General features: G+C 43.1%; 1 pseudogene; it reads left to right on the top strand.

Annotated features, from left to right (window-relative positions):
- Positions 1 to 344: 344 nt before the first annotated feature.
- LOC145416858 (5S ribosomal RNA) lies at positions 345 to 467 on the top strand (annotated as a pseudogene).
- Positions 468 to 7,868: the final 7,401 nt, after the last annotated feature.

Below are 7,868 nucleotides of genomic sequence, written 5' to 3'. Positions count from 1 at the left end.
CCACTATCCAGACAGGACCACTTTCCGGAAGTGCCTTTGGCTCTATTACATCGGATGTTGGGGGGATTACTTACACTATATTGTATTGTTATTAGATGTATTTTATTTACATGTATAACTTCATAAACCGTTGAATTCTACATGTAAAACTTCACACAGCTTATGTTTGAGCACTCAGGACCAAACAACTCCCCTTGTATAGGTCCTCGGAAATACAGACCCCTCGTATATAGCGAACTTTAGGATATAGAGACTCCCCCCTCCCCCCAATTAGTCTGATATATCGAGGGTTTACTGTACCAAAATGCCTGTCTGTAGGTTGGTAACTGCAAAACACTAATATAATCATTTGGAAAACCAATTACGTTGAGTACACCGCTTCCCGTGCGATCAGCGAAGTTAAGCAACATTGGGTCTGGTTAGTACTTGGATGGGTGACCGCCTCGGAACACCAGATGCTGTTGGCTCGTTCTCCCTACGTGTCAAGTGGGATTGGTGGAGGATTAGTGCCCCTCCCCGTAAAACAATTAACTCTAAGCCCTTGGCCACCCCGACTGGGATACATGGCGTCTGGCAATGAATGAATGAATGAAAAAAAACAATTAAAAAGGTCTGCATCTGACCTTGTGGGAAGGTGACAGACTTAAATTTTTTTTATGTAGGCTGCTGAGACATTGTCAGTTCAGGGGCCTCCACTGTCCAGATACAAAGTTCTCTTCTGGGTATGTTGTACATAAAATTAACATTCATGAAAATATTAACATCAAACTATGGATGACAACAATACTACAAATGCAATACTTATATCCAGCAAATCTAAACAACAACAGCACTCACTGGTGCAGTGGTAACGCTCTCGCTCGCCAACTGGTGGACGAGAGTTCGCGCCTCGCTCAGGTTGCGAAAAAGTTTCACTGATGAAGTGGGTGGTTACTGTCCCCCTCGAGCAAGGGGACAGGTGTGCGAGTGTGTGAAGGTCACAGCCTTGCCCTTAGATCGGACTATACGAGCTCTCAGCTCCCTTGCAGGAGGGTAAAAGCTGACGATCACGACCATCAAGTGATCCTGACCGACCCGGTGAATTACACATATAGAGACCAATGTATACAGGACAACAGTATTAGAAGATCATACTCATAGGTTAATATGAGCAGATCATGAGACAGTAATAACTAGACAAAGAAGAATGAGTCCTATCTTCTCAATGCAAGAACTGAAAAGTAGTTCAAGACACATATATATTAATAGGAATCTTATTTTCATCAGGAAATCTGTCAAATTTACTCATATTCCTGTAATTATTTGATAACTGTAATCATATTCATATTTGTACACAATTTCTTTACAACACCTGAAAGAAAATTTGATGAGCTTTTCAGTGGTACCACTTATAATATCCTAGTTACAACTTCAAGGAACATAATAGCCAAAACTGCCAGTCTATCTGTTACGAAAAATGTAACTTTTGTGATTTTCAGACAGCAAAACTTCATGGCCTTTGAGGTAGGGTGTTCTTTCATCTGAGAAGAAAATGGCTGTGATATTTGGCTTTTTCAGATCAAAAACCATGGAAATCAGTGCAGTAGGTTATAAATTTTGCCAACATTTTTGTTTTGAACAAGTCTACACCTGAAGCTCTATTGAAGTTAAGTGCCGGAAATGGCTGTGGCCCACAACGGTTTACTTCCCATCGGTGGTTGGGGTTTATCATCATCATCATCATCTCTGAACCTCCAAAACAGGGTAAGGCCATGACAGAAGTGCCTTCAGGCTACATCATCCTCACACACCTTTCTCATTCTCTCAAACACTCTTTTTTCTCACGCTCTCAAACACTCCTCTCCCTCTTTCTCACTCTCTCAAACACTCCCCTTCCTCTTTCTCACTCTCTCAAACACTCTTCTTCCTTTTCCCACTCTTCAGTGTACTGTTTCACTCTTCCCCCACAGCACATCAGGTCTGCCTCTACCACCACCACCCTCCGTATCACTTACACTTTCTTTGGTACCCAATCTATGTGTTTCGTTTTCGTTTTTAAAGGCTCCAGCATGCTTGCATGTGTCGGCCTTGGTCACCTAATGGCGGCTCTCCACGCTGCACGATCCACTGCAACCTCCCTGTTCAGTCCCTTAACCCTGAGGTCACACTTAATGACCTTGTCCCATGTCTTTCTCGGTCTACCCCTCATAACCCCACCCCCAATATTAACATTTCTCACCTTCCTCACCCAATTATCATCCCCAATCCTCTCCACATGTCCAAACCATCTCAATCTACCTCTCCTCATCACAACACCAATACACTCTAGTCCCATCCTACCTCTAAACCCTTCCATCGTAAACCCAGCCCCTCCAGGCCTTGGACACAGGGACGCACTGCACATCCACCTAATCATTGCCATTTCTGTACGTCTGAGCCGACGAATATCTTCCTCCTTCACTGCCCAGGTCTCACTACCATACAGCATTACACTCCTAACACATGCTGCATACAAAGACCCCTTAGCACGTAGGGAGGGTCCTCTCAATGTCAGGAGGGGCAAGAGCTCCCTGAACTTCTTCCAACCACTTCTCACCCTCGCCACAGGGCTAGCTCCAGCCCCACCTCCAGCACACAACATGTCTCCCAAATAACAAAACTCTTCCACACACTCAAGAGATTCACCAGCAAGTTCAATCCTTTCACAGCTGACAATCTCCACCTGCTCACCCAGACACGCCGTACACACAAAATCAGCATTATCTCGCAGTCTACCTCTGATACCACTACATTTTTTATGCACCCATTTATCACACACACCGCACAAGATGGAATTACTTCCCACGCCCTTGTGGCAAACTGCACATGGCCACTCTCCCTCGTCTTTGACAGTACCGCCACCAACCCTAGATATCATCACTTTTGTTTTATCTGCATTTACCCTTAAACCCTTGTGCCCCATACCATCTCTCCACTTCCTAAACCTTTCCTCCGCCTCTCTTTCATTCTCTGCAATCAACACCAAATCATCAGCATACAACAACTCCCACGGGAGTCCATTTCTAAAGTCATATGAAAGGGCTTCATGTACCATGATAAACAACATGGGACTCAAGACTGACCCCTGATGCACACCAACATTCACGGAAAACTCATCACTCAAATCTCCATTCACTCTTACCTGGGTGTGAGCACCCATATACATAGCCATAACCACCCTAACCAGTCACCCCTCCAAGCCAAGCTTTCTCATTGCCCACTTCACCACCTCTCTAGAGACTCTGTCAAAGGCCTTTTCCAAATCAACAAAAACAAAATAAAGATCCCTTCTCCTACCAATATATTTTTCCTGAAGCTGTGGTCCCCCTACCTGGCATAAACCCAAACTGCATCTCATCAATATTCACTCTTTCTCTAATCATACCTCCTAAAACTCTCTCCACTACCTTCATTATCTGATCTAAAAGCTTTATACCTCTATAATTTCCTCTTTCCAGGGCATCACCCTTACCTTTATACACATTTAAAATTACACTCTTCAGGCAATCATCTGGGACAACACACTCATAAATAATCCTATTAATCAGGTCAGTGACTAAACTCACCCCTATATCGCCTGAGGCCTTCAACATTTCGGCAGTCAACCCAGACACACCAGCTGCCTTCCCCACCCTCATCCTGCCTATTGCCTCACTCACAGTAGCAGTATCAATCAAAGGCCAAGGGCCAGACACTGGATCTGCTGGCTCCAAACCTTCCTTGTCCCAGTCAAACTCCTCATTCAACAACCGGTTATAATGCTCTCTCCATGCATCTTTAATATCCTCACTGTTCACCACTACCCTTCCTTCATCATTCTTCACACACTGCTCACCTATAATATCCCGATTATCCCTCTTCACTTGACCTGCCACCCTAAATATATTTTTCCTTTCCCCATGATTTAGGATATAAAGTAATTGTCTCTGTGACTCAGACTTTGCCTGTATACCTCTCTTCCAGCCCTACGCTTGGCAGCCAAATATTCCTCTTTGCTACCACCCTTCTTCCATTCCCGGAAAAGCCTTCTTTTCTCCTTAACTGCAGCTTCTACACCCTCATCCCACCACCAAGTTACTTTATGTCTTGGTGGTCCTCTTGTCCAACCGCATGTTACATCAGTAACTCTCAAGAAATTGTTCTTGAGGACTCTGTACTGTTCATTAATGCCTCTGTCTACAGCTCCCTGTTCAGCCACCACTCTCCTCAACTCGCTATAGAAGGCATCCCTTACTACTTGGTTTTTCAGCTTCCATATTTTCCTCCTAGGTACATAAGTCCTCTTTTTCATCACTTGTTCTTTAAGCACCATATCACAAATCAATAGTTTGTGCTGCTGCACACCCTCCTCACTTCCTATAACTTGAACATCCCTCACTAACCTCCTATCAGCCCTCCTAACCAGAAAATAATATATCTTGCTGCTATTTCCCCCAGACTCATACGTAATTACCCTACTGTCTCTTTTCCTAAAATATGTGTTGTACACAATCATGTCCGTTGCCTCCCCAAACTCGAGTATCCTTTCCCCTTCTGCATTCTTTATACCATACGCACATCCCTCATGCACTCCTTCATAACCTTGTGCTGCTTCACCTACATGACCATTTAAGTCCCCTCCCAAAACCACTATCTCATCATCCCGCATACCACCCACTACACGTATCAAATCATCCCAAAATCTATCTTTCTCTGCTTCATCCAATCCTGCCTGTGGAGCATATGCCGATATAATTGCAGCTATCTTTCTACCCAACAGAATTTTCACTAACAATATCCTATCGCTTACTCTCAAAGCATTCATAGCATATTCCATCCATTTCTCCGCAACCATCACACCAATACCTCCATATCCATCTGTCCCCCCCTGCCAAAACAACTTACAACAACAGTCCTTCCCAACAATCTTTCTGGCTGATCCACCCCCGTACTGGACTTCCTGCAAACACGCCACATCCATCCACCTCCTACTGAATGCCTCAACGACTTCCCCCGCTCTTCCCCTCAAACTTCCCACATTCCATGGGTGATTTACTGTCCTCAGGCTTGCTTTGAAACTTATTTTGTTTTGTCATCTTCAGTATTAATAAAGGGGGACAGACATAGCACAGGTTCCACTCACTGCACAGTCATTGTGTTGTCATTGTATATGTCCACTGTGTCTCAGTGTATTCCTCCCTATCCACTCAACAATTCAACATCTTATTCCATTTTTTTATTGCTCACATAATTCTGCTATGGGGCGAACAACAGGCCACCATCACCTCACCAGTATAAACTTGAACAGCCTTATTCTTCTTCTGATCTCCAGGCAGGACCAATTCAGGATGGAGGTAGGCATGTCATCATTAGCGTACAACCCACTCTAAAACCACTGATCATTCTACCAGATGTGGATCTTTTCTCCACAATCTTATGTCATTTCCTTACCTCTATCCTGAAGCCCTCCCACCAGGATCCCACCCCATATCTTCCTGAGTCTGCATCTGGGCATTCTTCCCTTCATTATTCAAAGCTGTGAATGCTCCTCTACTGGCCTCTAAGTAAGTCCACCCTACCAGTACCCTTATGCAAGATCTCTTATCCTAAATCTCTCGCTGCACACTATCCTTGATTCAGTCAACACTGCATTTTCTTCCTCTGAATATCCTCATTTTGCTACTTCCCAGTGTCTGTATTCTCTTCTTTCCTTGGCCATATCTCACTTTCATACAATATAAGACTTAATACAATAGAACCTCTTTGGTCCGGACCCCTTTAATCCGGATTTCTGTTAATTTGGACAAAATTTAAAAATAATAAGCTCCAAAAATATGTTGAAAGTAATTCTAAAGTCATTTTCAGTATCAGCGCCGTATCGTCATTCGTTTAGTCTCGGATCACGCTAGGTCGCAACATGGGCGCCTGTTTAAACACACGCTAGCATTCGTTCCATCAACTAGTTCACCAACCATTTATATTTTTACGCTGTATTTCAAAAGTTAATCCTCCTTACCATGCCCCTTAATGCAAGTGTAGCTTCTGCAATGAATAAAGGTGTTAAAAGGAGGAATTTGCTTACACAACAATGGGTCTGAATATTCTGCAATGTTTAATGATTACTGTAGGTTATTTTTTGTACTTAAATGTGCTTTACTTGTACATCAAACATTAGCTTCTTGCCCATATGGGCATTACCAATATGCCAAAGATGACAATGTATTTTTTGCCTACATAAGTTTTATTTTTATTCCAAATATTAGTTAATTAATTTTTTTTTTGCCTACACGGGCCTTAGTCACTTACTACAATTTAAAATGTAGGCTAGTTTCTTGTCATGGCCTTACCTGTAAATTATGCAATACAAAACTATTGTACATGATTAGTTTGGTTATTTTAGCATCCTTTCATCTTTTGTAGTTACGTAGGGTTGACATATGCCACATATGTTAATAATTAACAAACACACCATATGTAGATAGTTTTTGGTATGAACTGGAGATTACCCTGATGGTCCGGACAATCTGCTAATTCAGACAACCCTTCCCCCCATATAGTCCGAATGAGAGAGGTTCTACTGTACATGTTTTCTAGAGTTATGTGCATGAAAGGAAAAGCCCCAACATAGTCATGAGGCAACAGTTCCCTAAACTCTTTACACCCCACTTCTCATTCTAGCAAGTGATCTATCATTTCTTCCTATAATAAACAGAGCACCTCCAAACATCCCAAGCATTTACAACCTTGAACAATTCTTAAATGTTTTATTCCTATAACATGGATACTGCCACACACTGTACATAAAATATTTCACATCCTGCAGCTTCCCTCTATCATTACATCTCTTGTGAACTCATCTACAGTATTCTAAATTATGCACAACAGAATTTCTTCCCAATTTTTACACACAACAGAAGGCATGATCCCCAGTCCTACATTACTTTCATTACACCAACTGACTATGACCTCTGTTTATTAATAAAGCATTATTTTTCAGTTTCTTTCCTTCCATTCCATCCTTTTACCTCTCGTATTTCTCTCTTGCCCTTTGAATACTCTAGGCATTAAAAATAATTCATCAGAATATAAAAGTTCCCATGGCAGTAAGTAACTTATAATGACATAAGTGCCAGGATAACAGCAAAGGCTTCAACACAGAACTCTGATGTGCCCCACTCACAGAAGTCCTTGCTTCACCCTCCATCCACTCTCACACACAGCTGCACCTTCATACACCAGTTTCATCACTGTCATACCACAGTCCATTTTTATTGTCACCCATGGAGTGTATCAAATGCCTTCCCCAAATCCACAAATACAGCAGTAGAGTATATATATAGTTCCCCCCCCCCTTTTCTCTGGCATCTGTCTTATGTTAGTTCCTTCTTGGGGGGGGGGGTTGTAACCGCCATGGGTCAGTGGGTTTAAGAACGCTCTGCTCTGATTGAAGAGTTGGAAGTTTGAGTCCACCCAAGGGTCATTGGTAGACATCAGGAGGGCCTTCTGGTCACAAAAGTGCTACATGATCCAAAAAAAAAGTCCTCTACCCAGGGGCAACGCCTTAGCCCATTTCGAAAAAAGGGGACATGACATAAAACTTAAAAAAAAGGGTAAACTCCCTGACTCCATCTTTCTTCTCCCTAACTCTTACCTTCCTTCTGCCTAACTCTACCTTTCTTATATGTCTATCTATCTATCTATTGCCAGACGCCTCAATCCCGTTTGGGGTGGCCACAAACAAATCGCCTCCAAGTCGCCCTGTCCCCCGCCATTTCACTCCCCTGCTCCCAACTCACACCCCCCTCTCTCATATACCTCTCCACCCCATCCCTCCATCTCATCCTCGGCCTCCCCCTCCCTCTTTTCCCCTC

Source organism: Coenobita brevimanus, chromosome 107 (genome assembly GCF_032717465.1).
Source record: "Coenobita brevimanus isolate Jiangsu-jjx chromosome 107, ASM3271746v2, whole genome shotgun sequence".
Classification (NCBI taxonomy): Eukaryota; Metazoa; Arthropoda; class Malacostraca; order Decapoda; family Coenobitidae; genus Coenobita; species Coenobita brevimanus.
This window is presented reverse-complemented; position numbering and strand designations above follow the sequence as displayed.